The 13,827-nt window shown below is 45.0% G+C and overlaps 1 protein-coding gene across 1 annotated transcript in view; it reads right to left on the bottom strand.

The window, feature by feature from the left end:
* Positions 1-216: 216 nt before the first annotated feature.
* CELF4 (CUGBP Elav-like family member 4) overlaps positions 217-13,827 on the bottom strand; it is a 710,045-nt gene continuing 696,434 nt past the window's right edge. Inside the window, exon 14 of the mRNA XM_038125912.1 lies at positions 217-1,516. The gene's annotated coding sequence lies outside the window, so the exon portion shown is untranslated. The remainder of the gene's footprint in view (positions 1,517-13,827) is intronic.

The raw sequence follows: 13,827 nt of genomic DNA, 5'->3' as shown, positions 1-13,827 counted from the left end.
CTTACAATTCATGTCTGTCTCATAGTCTCTGTGGTAAAAGCATATTGAGGAAAGTCATCTCCTTTCCCAGCAATTTTCTCAGCTTCTCTTGATCATTAACATGCTGGAAACCACTTGAAAGAAACACTGCAATTTTTTAAGGGATTTTATTCATTTATTCATCAAGGTTAAGGACCCTGAAAAACTGCTGTCTACATCTTTTAGCACTTACTTCTTTCAAATCTCATATACATTATAGTCCTCAATCTGGAGTTCTCTTTTGCTATGGGGTTTTCTCTGCCCGTATCTTCTGTTGCAGTCTGAATATACAATAAACCCCTTTAAAATTAGTTATACAGCTACAGTTGTCAGGAGAACTCAAGTAATCTGATGAATTTAGTAAGAATTCCAGGCTGTGAAACAGACACAATGAAATTCTCTCCTTCAGCCTTCTTGCCTCATTATTAAACCTTCAGTTTATAGTGTGCAGACAGTCGTGCACTATAATTGAGGTTGAATTGCCATTCTCATTATAAATCCCCTTTTCTCGCGTGCTCATAACTTCAACCAACACATGGGCTGAAACTGTGTGCTCTCACTTTCAGCCCACAGTAGAATATTTAACTCTGTGATCTATGGGCTTTAGCTCTGCTGCCATGGTCTGCTGCCCCATATATTTCACCATAACAAGAGCTTCTCTTGAGGTTAAAATACAAAAGTTGAACATTAGCAGGTGTGCCTGGCTTAGGCACCAGGATTGGAACTCTATTTTCTGTGGCTGGTGGCCTGGTGGGGGCAGTGGCATTTGCTAGCCAGCCATCTGAGAGGGTGTTGTTTTTTTTTTCAAGATCCTATCTGACAGTTTCAGTAAAAGTTGTCTCTCTCAAGCCTTGAAAAGCAGCTGTTCCTCCCCACTGGCTGGACAGGAATTTAGGTGTTTCCTTCATTCACTGCCCAGAACTTTTAGATACAGGTAAGATCCAGCAAAATATCCCCCTGCTTCCTTCTTCTGTGAGGCTGAGGTCTGCAAGCCTGGTCTGAACCTCAGTAGAGGATCCAAAACTGCTGACTGGATCCACTTGGATCTGATCAACTCTGTTAAACCCCCAATGCCAGGAGCAAGGAGCTCCTTTCCTCTCTGTATGCTTGTATGTTCTGACTCCCCTCTGCTTTTCTGCCAAGGCTGGCCTGTGGAGGGAAGCACTTGGATGCAGTTTCACACACCTTGGTGTATCAAATCCTCTGAGAAAGAGTCAGTTCAGGTGGACAGTTCAGTTCAATATTGCGTCTCAGTCTGCAGCCAAGAAGAGCAGAAAGGAGCAGACTCAGGGCTGCAGCACTCAAGGAGGAAGCGAAGATTTGGGGTTTGGACCTCGGTCCTGGTCTTTGTCACAGGTTTAGTGCATGCAATCTGATGATGCAGTCAGGTCTGATGACTAGAGCTCTGCTGAACCAAACAGGGATGATCTCAGGCTCAGATGTTGGTATTGGCAGCTAGATGGGACCATTTCCACTATAACAACGACTGAAGTGGTGCCTGAAATGAAATAAAACAGAATATCTACAGACAAACCATGCTGCAGTGTCCTGGGCACATGCTCACTCGATGTCTTTTCCACTCTCCACAAGCAGAGGAAGAGTTCCCCGACCCAGCTTCTACACATTGACTTCTCCCAAGGTGCTTCATGGAGAAGACTCAAGAGCTGAGCTTTACCTGGAACTCTTGCCCAGAGTTTGTGGAGAAGACTGAAATGTGAAGGATAAAGAAACACTAGTATTTATCAAAAAACCTGAGCCAAAAGGATTTATGTCAAGAGTTGGTTGCTTGGTTGTTGTTGGTTGGTTTGTTTTTTTTCTCATATATTTATAACGGGAGGAAGGAGGTGGAGGAAAGACTTTTACTTGAAATGGAATTTGTCACATTGGGAAGTATGAGGCAGAGCAACAAAATGACATCTTACAGCCAGGGGAATCATGGACCAAGACCAGTCCTGTCTGAGGACAGCTGGCATTGGGGAGTGTTTTTGATGTGGGCTGTCACAGAGGCCGTTGCTGTTCACTAAATCCCTCCCTATGCCCTCACTGCCACGGTCCAACATCTCCTCAGGGAGTAGACAGAAGCAGTTAGGGAAGCTGCTGCCATTTATCCCCACAGTTTATTACCAACCCTTCATTCCTGCAGCAGAGGGGGGAACCTCTGCCCGTTTCCAGAAGTCTGGCATCTCATCAATTTTCCTTGGTCTGTGCTCCAGACTCCCCTCCATCTCTCCTGTGTGTCAAGGTGCCCATGACAGGAAGGGAGGATGCAGTAGCACGTGGCAGGACCTGAGGACACCATGGCAGTGTTTGCAGAGCTCATCTGCTAGTGCCTGAATCCTTGTTCTCCTCCAGGCAGATGGCTCAGCTTTCTCACACCTCTCCCCCACTTTCTTTGCTCTCCAAGCGCTACTTGTGGGAGTTGAAAGCGAAGTGACAGAGCCCTAGGGAAAGGGGAAAATACAGTCTGTGTCTCTGAAAATGTAGAAGGGACCCTTCTGTGTATTTTGTTCCACTCCTGGTATTCATCCCTGTCCCCAGCTGAACTGCTGTGACCAAACACACTGAGAATTTTGCTCCAAAAGTGCAGTGGAGATGAGAAAAAACTAAGGGCTGGAGGGGTGTGGTGGGGTGCAAAAGAGCGAGTCTTATGCTGTTGGCACAGGGAATTTTCTTTGACATAAACTTTATTTTGGGTGACAAGGCTTAATATCTTTCTTAATGCTGCTTCCAGCATTTCAGGCCCACTCATTGGAGGCTGCACTCTCTGGAAGCTGGTGGTGTTCCCCTGTGTGGTACATGTGTGCTTTGTGATGGTGTCAGGCATCCTGACATTTAGGCAAAGCACTTCCTAGTGCTGTTTCCCTCCTTCCTAGTGGCAGGAGGGGCTGGGCAGGAGCTCTCCAGCCTGTCCTGTTTCACTGGGCTTAACAGCTTCTTTCAAATCCCTTCCCGAAGAAGTGCTTGTGGCGATCACTGTCCACATGTGCCTGGGCTGGACAGGGTTTTAAGAAGTAGGTTGTGTGGAATGAGGTAGCTCTGAGTTTTGCTGACAGAGTTATCCCTAGGAACCATGTGAAGGTTTTCTGCAGCCACTAGAGCTGTTGTGAATTTTTAATGAATTTGAAAACCATGCCTCAAGCTCGGTCTGTTCCAGAGACAGTGTTTAACAAAGAATCACCTCCAGTGGACACCCAGCCTGGAAAATTAATGTAGGGTGGTTTGGGTAAATCCAAGTGTGTCTCTGTTCAAACTCTGTTGCTAAGAAAATTCTGCTGCTCTCCAGTTTTGACCATTTGATGAAATTTTATATGCAAGACAACTAAGGACACACATTTTAGGCTGAGTGGTTGGCTAGATTTGTGTATAAGTTTGTAGGTGCGGGGATATGAGAAATAGATGAAGATAGGTGTCAAGTTAAAAGACAAAAAAAAATCTGTGGAATTCTGCTTACCCATCTCCACCTCATTATTATGCTCAGCCTTCCTCTGATGGGCTAACCAACCTCTGTAGAACTGTGGTAGCAAACAGGAGGGCAGAATATTGTGTGTATTGTCTGTCAGGCACTGTCACTGAGCTGACCTGAATAGTTTTCAAGTATTTGTTTTGTTTTTGTTGTTGTTCCTCAGCTTGATTTTAAGCTTTGTGGGCAACACCATTTTGTCTGTGTTCCTCCAGTGAAGGGTTTTAGGCACACACAGAGTGTGACAAGTCAGATTATGACCACTGGAGAAGGACAAATCTTTCCTGCTGAAATAATTTTCACAAAGGTCCATCCTGATTCCTTCTCTATCCTTCAACTCCTTTGTAACCACTAGTAAGAAAACACATTTAATTTTTAGTTTACGGGACTTAAAAGACTTCATTATTGATTGTACATGTCGAGGTCCGTGTGAATTGCTGCAGTACCTGACAAGACTCAGTTTGTGTAAGCAATTCTTCCATGCTCCCATCCTGTGCCATTGGTTCTTTTCCTTCACCAAGTGCCATTTCCCATGAAATACTGAAATATCTTGCTAGCTAGAAACTCTTCTGTCAAGTTTTGCTGCTTTTGATTGAACAGTTTTCTACATTAGAAGTTTGTATGTTTTCAATATTTTGTCCCTGTCTGGGCTGAAAAATGTAGATTTTGCAGGCTGGATTTTTTCTCTCTCTCTTTTTTTCTTTTTTTTTCTTTTTCTCTCAGTGTGGTCTGCTATAGAGGTGTGTGGGAGATTTGGCTCCTTCCTTCTTTCCCATCAAAGTTCAAGTAGATCAAATGCTACCAATGATGTTCAAATTTCATCTTTACTCCTTCAAATCCCCACCAGCCTCCTGGACTTGACTTTACCAGTCCTTTCATGTCACTTAAGACTAGTAGGAGGAAGTGAAAATTACGGGCCACAGGCAGGGTTCCAAAAAGCGCTCTCTCTCTCTCAGAAAGGGGCTGGCACTTTTCCACGGGCCTTCATTGTATTTTATAGCCATACTACAGTATTTAACAGCATAATTTAGTAAGTGTCGGTACTCTGTCGTGGAGTGTGGAGAAACTGTCTTATTCAACCCCTGGCGACGTGCGCCGATTCAAATAATGCACCGTGAGGTAAAGTTAATGTTTTCTGGAAATGGAATTGGAGTCAGAAATGCCCTTTTTGGCCATCAGCATAAATATTGTTGTCATCCTGATCAGCAAGCAGAATTCAAAACCTTTTGCCCTTAAAAAGTGACTCTCTCTAATGTTTTAATCAATCCCCCACCAACGTATGAAATAATTAAAGCAAATCAAAGTCCTTGCCATGGATTAAAAGTATATCCTAAAAGTATCTGAAGGCCTAGTGCAATACAAAATCTTACTGAGACTGTTTCTCACCCTTTTGACTGCGGTGCCTCTTCATTCATTGTGTGCTTTTAATGCTTGGGGGAAGATAGGTCTGGCTGGGATCCTAGATTGCCATCTGATTTAGGGATGAGAAAACAATGACTCTTCTGGGCTGTCACAGAGACTATTTCATGTTTACCTCAGCTGTGCAGCTGCCATCTGTGTCTTACTTTGATTATCAGGGAGGTCAGCTGTCAAATGGAGTAGGAGGAGGCAATAGTTGCATAAGAAGCTGGTCAGATATCATCTCCTGAAGAGATTTTAATATATTCTTCAGACCAGAAAGCTGCAATAGTCCATCATAATTTCCATTTGCCTCACCAGACTCTGTACTCGGATTAAAAATCCCAACAACCCAAACATCAAATCCATGTAAAAGTCATTCATCACGCTTTGAGTCACAATGTCAGGCCTTTCCTGCAAAACTGGTGCAGTTGGTTTATGCAGTATTGATTTCTGACTTGTTGCCAGGTTTAAGTTGAAGTTTCCTCTGCCTGTCAGCCAGGGAGCAGTGGGATTTCCTTTAGCTTAGAGCTGAGGATTGTGACTGGAACGTGTGGGTACCTCCCAGATGGTACAGGTGGGCCAGGCCTGATGAGGAAAGGCAGTGATGGATTATCCCAGGGTACATCTATTCTTCACTGGGTGGAACTGGAGCTGCTCTGTGGGGCAGAATAGCTCCTCATAATGTGCACTGAAGTCCTGGTCTCTCTGCGTGCTCTAGTATTTCTCTGGGTGACTGCTTTTGTGCTCACCACTCACCCTGTCCACACTGGTTTTCCTTGAAGGGAAGCCCAGTCCAGAAAGGAGATGCAGCAAGACCTGGTCCATCTACCAGGCTGGACAATGGTGAGGAGAGGGGTTGCATTGGTTGCCAGTCCCCACAGCATTGGTGTAATTGTGACCATACAAATTTACCTGTGTGGCCTTTAATACTTTATTTTGTGAGAGTAACAAGGGGCATACCCAGAAGGTATCCTGATACCTGATCTCAGTGGGAGGCTGGACGAGAAAACCACAGAGGTCCTTCCCATCAGCACTGCCATGATTTGGGGACTACACCTGCTCTCATGGGGAGGTTCAGAGTTGTGATAATGTACTCACACGTCTGTGCACACCTACAACAACCACAGGACCACAGAATCATGAACATCCCATGTTGGAAGAGACCTGGAAAGTTCATGCTGTCCAAATTTTCATGGGAAGGGGATTTTAGATGAGATTATCTAGCACTCAGTGGAATAAAATGGCAAGTTGAAAACCTCCAGTGAAGGAGACTCTACCACATCCCTGGGGAGATTGTTCCAGTGATAGATAGTTTTCACTGTAAAAAATGTCTTTACTATGTTGAGAACAAACTTTTCCTGGTGCAACTTGTACTTGTTCTCCTTTGTCTTCTCCTGAGGCTCCTTGTGAGGAGTGTCTGTCCTTAAATTGTCAAAGCAGGCAGGGTTGTAATGTAACAAGAATGAGCTAGCTGGGCAATGGACTCTCTATTTTTAGAAGTGTCCTTTGTAAATCTCAAAACCAGTATGAGGCAAAGGCATATGCCATTTCATAAATGGGTAAAGTGAAGTGATGCAACCCAGAAACGGTGCTGAGCAGCACTGCCACAGGCTAAGCACTGGTCCATAACCTCCTCTCAAGATGGCATGTGGCTTGGTAACTGTCCAGCTTCACCATCTGCAGAGACTGAAACTCAATTGCTGTTAACGAGAATGAAATTATGGTGATATTAGCATAATTAAAATGAGAAGAATCCTAGTTCGGGGATGATTGATACCCCTGGAAAGCTGTGGATGGAGGCAGAAAAGGCAGGTCCAAGACTGTTGGCTCAGATGTTATTTACCTGCATGATTTCTCCAGGTATGAGGGGGAATGTCCTCAATGAAAAAAAGGAAAAAAAAAAAAAAAAAAGAAAAAGAAAAAAGCTTAATGTGGCTAGTGACTGGTATTAAATAAATGATGCATGTTGGCAGAGCGATAGATGAGAATAGCGGAAAACACATTGTGAAAGGAACCAGAAGAATTGCTGTCATAAATCTCCCCAAACTATTCCAGCCTGAGAGAGGCTTGAAACTAAGCAGGTTATTAGGAGCCAAGGAAGGGGGCTTTAGAAGAAGCCATGGCCCTGTAGGTTCATTGACACAAGTTTTGCCCATGTGTCCACCCTCTTAGAAGAGGAGAAATGCATGGCCAGGGAAAGGAAAGGGTTATGGAAGTGTGACATTGTCACTTGGGTTGTTTGTCTCTTGGGTTTTATTTTTTATTTGAGGTAGGTTAAAAGAGCTCCAGGTGTTCTCTCTAGAAAGAAAGAGATTAGAAGGCAACATTAATCAAGTTTACAACATATTCAAACAAGTAGATAAAGAGGAAAGAAAAAAATACCCTGAAATGCTTTTGTAATGAATGCATATTTTAGCTGAAGAATTCACAGGGGTCGATATATATATATGCAAAACTAGGGTTAGAAGACAAAGTGGGATTATTTTCGAAGCTCATAAATAATTTAACTGTTGGAAGAAAAATGCAGAGGTTTCTGTTGATCTTATTGCCAAGGAAATGACTTTAGGCCTGATAAGGCAAAGGGCTAAAGGTGTTTTCACACAGAAGAATGACAGAGCATAGCTGTTTGTCTATTACAGCTTGTCACACCAATCGTGGATTTTATTGGGTAAAAGATGGGCATGTTGGGACATTCTGATGTTCTGGCTCCTTTGACACACTAAAATTGCAGTTTCTTGTTGACTTTTGTAAGGTGTTCACTGAAAGCAGTCGTAAATGTTCCCATTAACTTATTTTGCTGCAGAAAGAGGCCATTGTTGAATGCTTTTCACAACCCTAGTTGGAAAGACATGGGAGGAGCTTTATAAAAGACTAGCCACTGGAAGAATTTGTGGAGCAGTGTGCCTTCTTCATTTGTGTTTCCAGTCACCATGAAAATGGTGCCGTTTCACAGCGACCAGGGCAGGTCATGCAAGAACCCAGTGATCTGTTTAGCACGTGCAGTGCTGCACGCCACCCCCAGATTCACTCAGTCTCAATACCAGTCACATTGTACATTAGTCATGCAGTGAAATAGCTGAAGATCTGAAAGTCTCTGATCCATACCCTTTCCATTCTTGCCATGTGACGCTGACCAATACCTGTCCCTCTGGCTCAAATTCCAGTTTTGTTCCTCCCCTATATTTGTCTTTGAATTTATATTTCCAGAGAGTGAGAGAAGCTGGATTGAGACCCCTTGAATCCGGCTTTCCTGTGAACCTGTGACATCTTGGCCTTAACACACCTCCAGCCTTTCTGGGAGTCACTGCTGCTCTACTCAGGGTGGAGGTGCACAGAAACACCGGCACTTCTCTCCTGCATGCAGTACCCAACCATGTGTGCCCTCTCTGAGGCTATTTCAAGTAGTGAGTACAAGCCATGGCTAATCTGTTTCACTTCCCGCTTCACTTGGCTTCTCTCAGTCACTACCTCCCTGATGAGATTTACTGGTTTCCATCTGCACGGAAGCTGTTTCCTAATTTAGCCAGGTGTAGTGCTTGGCCATCACCATCTGCCCGTCACCTCTGGGACAGGCGAGGCGGCTCTGTGTGCTCAGGCCCTGGAGGACCAACCACTGAGAAGTGACATCTCACTCTTTTCCTGAGTCCCCAGCTGAAAGTGCAACTAAAAAGCACCAGCTGGGCTTGTGAGCAGTGATAGGAACCCCGCTGATCCAGGAGGACCAAAGACTTCACATGATCTGGGTAGAGGCAAAGCATTGTCCAGTCACGCCAAGTTTGTCCTCTCTGCAGACCTTTGCCTGCTGTTCTTCACTGTTTGTGGTTTGTGGGGAGGAAATGCTCCTTTAAATCTGGTGTGTGAAAACCTGTCCTAAAATTTGGCATTTGGTAGTATCCATCCCTCCATGGAAGGAAAAATTCCCCAGTCTCAGGTTAGACTGGCTTTGAACTGTAATTCATTCAGGCAAATGTGTTGCTTTATGTGAATTCCTTCATTCTAAAAAGAAATTGAACACCTTAGATGTCCAGTATTTCACTCAAACTCAGGCCCCTCCCAGCACTACAAAAGCTTGGTAATCAAAGAGAGAAAATACTTACTTAGTAAAGCTTTAAGGTCAGGCTTTTAGGCTGGAAATTAAAAGGTGTAAATAAGCCAGATACAGGACAACTCCTGCCTAAGCTACAGAGCTTAATCTCCAGAGGCAGCCAGCTCTTTATCCAGGTTTGGCTTGGGTTGTTCTGTACAACCAGAACAGAACAGGATTTTTGACTGAGTGGGATGCAGAGGCTGGTCAGAGGAGCCTGATGACAGTTCTCACATATAGGGTCAGCCTGCTCTCCTCAGTTTTCTAAATCTAAGTGTCTCACTCTAAATCTCATGTTTCAGTTCTTACCCTACACTTGGCTGCTTGCTGCTTATCAGCTATCAGACTTCTGCACAGGGACTCACACCTCTTTGGCATTGGGGCTCTGGAACACAATTAGAGGTGTTTGGGATAGCTGTCCCGTGGAGTTAGGAGAGTTGGGTCTAGAAGGGAAAGTGTCTCGTATCAGTATCCGGGTTGCCAGCCTGCACCCCAGAGCAGCCCAGGTCTGCTGCACTTGTGTGAATTGCAGTGCAAAGTGTAGTTTGATGGTTATTGTGAGAAATCTGTGTGGTCCTGCATGTGCTGGGGTTGCTACAGGAAGCAGCAGCAACAGAACAGACCGAGTGGAAGGAGTTAAAACAAGGATAAGTTGGGCTGACACTTTTCATCTGTGCTTGTGTGCCATTGTAACAGTGGCTGGGGGCTTCTATTGGCTTGGCTTAAAAAAGACATTGCTAATGTCTAACGCTTGATGACAGATGGTTCACCAATGCTGCTAGGCCCATTGTCTCACTTAATAGCCCTTTGTTCTAGCTGAAAGAAGGTAATCGTTTCTTGTAGGAGTTGGTAGGAGGATCTGTGTACAATATGCATTCTGACAACAGTTCCAGTTTTGGAGCCTGCTCTGTAGCTCGCTGAAGCGGAATCATCTCTCATCCTCTGTAGGAGGGAATCACAAAGGAGGCATCACAGTCATGATGCCTAATTTGTGGGTGTTTTGCTATCTGGTAGGACTCACCACACTGAATTGGGCAATTGCATTCTCTGTGCTGTCTGTGGAAAAAAATAAAATATGTGATCAGATCTGCCTCAAAGGGTGAGGAGAAATGTAGGGCCTCTCTCTCTCTCTGTGGGGGGGGAAGGGGCACCCATTTTTGGGATGTCAGGCTGAGGTTCCCCACTGGACAGAATTTACCTACTTACTCACCAGCTGACTGCAAACCTGCATGTTTGTACCTCTTCTTTTTGAACGCTAAAAGCAATAGCTGTAACCCAGCAATGAGTACACTCCAAGAAAATGCCACGAGGGGCAGACTAAGGAGTGCCAAGGTGAGAGCCAATGTCCCATACAATGTATATCATATATACATTGGTGTGTATGAGTGGTGTTAGGAGCCTGGGTCTCCTAGGAGAGGTTATAGAGTCACGCACTTCCTGATGCCATTTCTATTCCCACCTTTCTAAACAAGATGAGGCAGATCAATGAGAGGAGTTGTGAACACCTCCCTGGACTGACCTACCATTTTATAATCAGGGCCATCTTCTGTGTCACAGGAGTCTCAGGGGGTAAACTTCATCTGGATGGGGAAGAATCTGAACCTGCTCTTCTTGTGTCTCATGTGAATGCCCTGTGCCCTGCAAAGCTGCTGCTTACAGGGGGAGGGCATGTGCTTACCTACACCTGTGCAAGGAAACACCTTCCCCTGTCTTGCTTGCTGGGGGTGGTCCATGCCAAGTTCAGAACTTACCAGACTGAGACCCAGAATTCAGGACAGCTCATGAATGCCATGGTGAGGGGATGTTTGCTTTGAGGGTGTTTCTTCCCCCCAGCATTCGTTGTGTTGACATTAGAGTGCTGATGTTACAGAGGTTCCTCAGAGGCAATGTGGGGAAGGTTTCAGGTTGTGTGGTTGTTAACAGAAGCTTGCACAATGGTCAGGGCGAGTGTGCAGAGGATGAGGTTCTGAGCAACCTGATCCAGCCCCTGCTTATTGCAGGGGGGTGGGACTAGATGACCTTTAAAGGCCCTCCCAACTCAAACAATTCCATCATTCTATGAGACACCAGAGTGACCTCATAACCTTAATAAATGAAACACAAGGGCTCTGATTTTGAGCCGAGTGTTTTTGAGGATGTGTTTGCTCTAATGTGTTTACTGTAGTGAGAGAGAAGCTGTGGTATTGAAACCTGTTTTAAGAACTGATTTACTCAACAAGTAGACAGCAATGCTATACCAAAAAACATTTTCAGGCTCAACAGCTGGCTGCCTTGAGTTTGCAGCTCATTCCCCTTTCATTGGCTCTGGATTGGCAGGACAAGTCAGGCTGTTTCAAATGAGCTTTTGTGAGGGGTGAGATGCTCTAAGGAAGAGCATTCCTTCTTACTAAGGAAGAGCATCAGCAGCTTCCTTCTCCAAGGAAGCAGAGCACAGTCTTGCACAGTCTTGCACTGAAGCCCCTGGTGATGAGTTTCCTCATCTGCCAACCTCCCTGTGATGTGTGAGTTATTTCTGAGATCACAAACACCTTTCATGGCTCTACACCTATGGGACAGTCGCTGCCCCCAGGTCATATTTGGGACTGGGAGAAACGTGCTGTTGGAAATTGAAATATTGGAGGGGGAGGGGTCCTGATCTTGCTTTGCCAGGACATTTCCACATTATTTTGATATTTGTTATAGAAAGGGAAAACAGGCAGAACTCTGAAGTCTTGTTCAAATTCCATATTATCCTTTTATAAAAGAAAGTTTTCTAGTGGACATCTGTCTGGAGTAGGAATGGGATAGAGGTGGAAAGAGGAATTTTTCACCTTGTGTGTGCAAAGGGGAAGTGGCTCAGTGCCTATTCAAGAAATGCTGATATGGAAAAGTGACTCCAGGAGGGTATGAACTGCTTTCTTAGGGATATGAAAATGTCCTAACCTAATTGGTTGAGGTGTCCTCATGGAAGTCCCCATATAATGACAGCAAACCATGCCCTGTTCTTGTACCAAAGATTGCCTTGAACTACTCATGGGTATAGGACTGAAGTTTACTATAATCACAATGGTACCAAGGGGCGCATTGGTGAAAGATGAATGTTTGACCTTTAAAAAACCCTTTAGTTTTATCTAATGTGACTTAGCAGTTACAGACTAGAGACAGGAGCCAGCATCAAACATGCAGTGGCTTTTGAACCTCTGTAATACAGTGTTCTGTGTGCTGGTGCACACAGACATGCAGCTACAGGCTTTCAGGTAGACCTGGTCTCTCTCTTCATTTTCATTGCCTGAAATTGGGATGTTTCTTTGGATAATTGCCTGCCCCAAAAACACAGCCCCATGCTGAAGTAGGCTTGTGCTGCAATGTGTTTTGCTTTACAGCACCTGCAGTGTAAATGGATGAACTTTCTGGAGAGAAGCATGGAGTCTCTCTGAGACAAGCACTTAAATCAGGGCCGGTATGTGTGCACAGCCCAGAGAAGGGTGTTCTAATCAGCTGTTGGACCGTGTCTACATTTGTGCTTCAGCCCATTGTGCCAGAGCCAGAGAGCTGAGTATGGTGAGTACCCGTCACTTGGTTGAGGCAGCAGTGTGGTGACAGCAAGTGCTTTATTTCCCAGCACACCAGTGTAAATGAACCTCTGGTGTAAATGAACCTCCAGCAGGCTGACAGCCTTGTGGTGCTTCCCTATTCACTGGGGGCTGAACTTGGAGATTTGACCACTTTTTGAGCTTGCAGTGTAATGTATGGGCATGTCCTGGGAGAAAGGTCAGTACCAGGCATAGTCTCTCTTGTGTCACTGGTTGTGCCTGCTTGTCCTCACGTCCAGTTTCCCCAGTCCAGTAACGCCAAAGGTTTCTCTGCAAAGTAACATTTTGGAGTATTGACCTAAGTCATAGAGTCATCTTTAATAGTGTTTTCTGTTCTCCCTTTGGGAGCTGATTGCCCTCCAACACTGGATATTTTATCTGCTGTATATTGCAGGGTACCTGAAACAAGACGAAATCTTGTCTCACAATCATCAGTCAACAGCCCCCAGCTGTATCTCATTGGCCAGAAGTGTTCCCAGCTGGATGCCCCAGGGGTGCAGCCCATCCTGCTTGGATGACAGGGATGTGCTCTTGCAGATCCATCAGGATGTGACTCACACTGCAGAGACACAGCATCTACCTCGAGCAGGGTAGGGAAGAGCTCTGGGGACACTGAAGGTCACAGAGGAGGGTATGGAAGGTGGCCTGGGAAGCGGGGAGACAATCAGGCAGCACCTTTAAGTTCTCCCTTTGCTATGCCAGTTTGGGAAATTGAGTCTTCCCTGTTTGTTGCGACATTTTCTTCCTTCAAGTAGTGATTTCCATCAGCCCTCTCCCACACTTGATTCTCAACCTGGCCCAGGAAAGAGGCTGTGCTTTTGTCTGTTCACCCCTGCAGCTCAGGACAGGATGCTGAATAACCTTTGGAATAGAAACCTCTTCTTACTGGAAACCTATTCCTCATTTTCTCTCTCAGTGGCATCTGAGACCAGTTCCCACATTTCTAGCCTACTCTGTCCTTTGCAGAGCATCTTCTCTGCTGAAAAGCAGGGATAAGTTTGGTGTATCTGGTCTTCTGTATTTGCCTTTACCTTTGAAAGAAATGCAAATACTGACCGTGTTCCCTCCTTGTATTTATAATCTTATTTCTATTTCATGTATTTCTACTGCCCTGAACAGACTTAAGTAACTGATAGTATTAATAATAGGAGTTTCTACTTACAGAACTCCTTCCTATGGAGTTCAAATTACGAACAAGCACATTGGTCTCATTTAGAGGTGGATTTAGCCTGCGCAGCTTGTCCAAAAGCAGATGTGGCTGCAAGAATCATGGAGAAAATGCGGAGGCTCCT

The sequence above is a fragment of the Motacilla alba genome, chromosome Z (genome assembly GCF_015832195.1).
Source record: "Motacilla alba alba isolate MOTALB_02 chromosome Z, Motacilla_alba_V1.0_pri, whole genome shotgun sequence".
Classification (NCBI taxonomy): Eukaryota; Metazoa; Chordata; class Aves; order Passeriformes; family Motacillidae; genus Motacilla; species Motacilla alba.
Note: the sequence above shows the minus strand (reverse complement) of the source record. Positions and strands in the feature narration are given on the sequence as shown.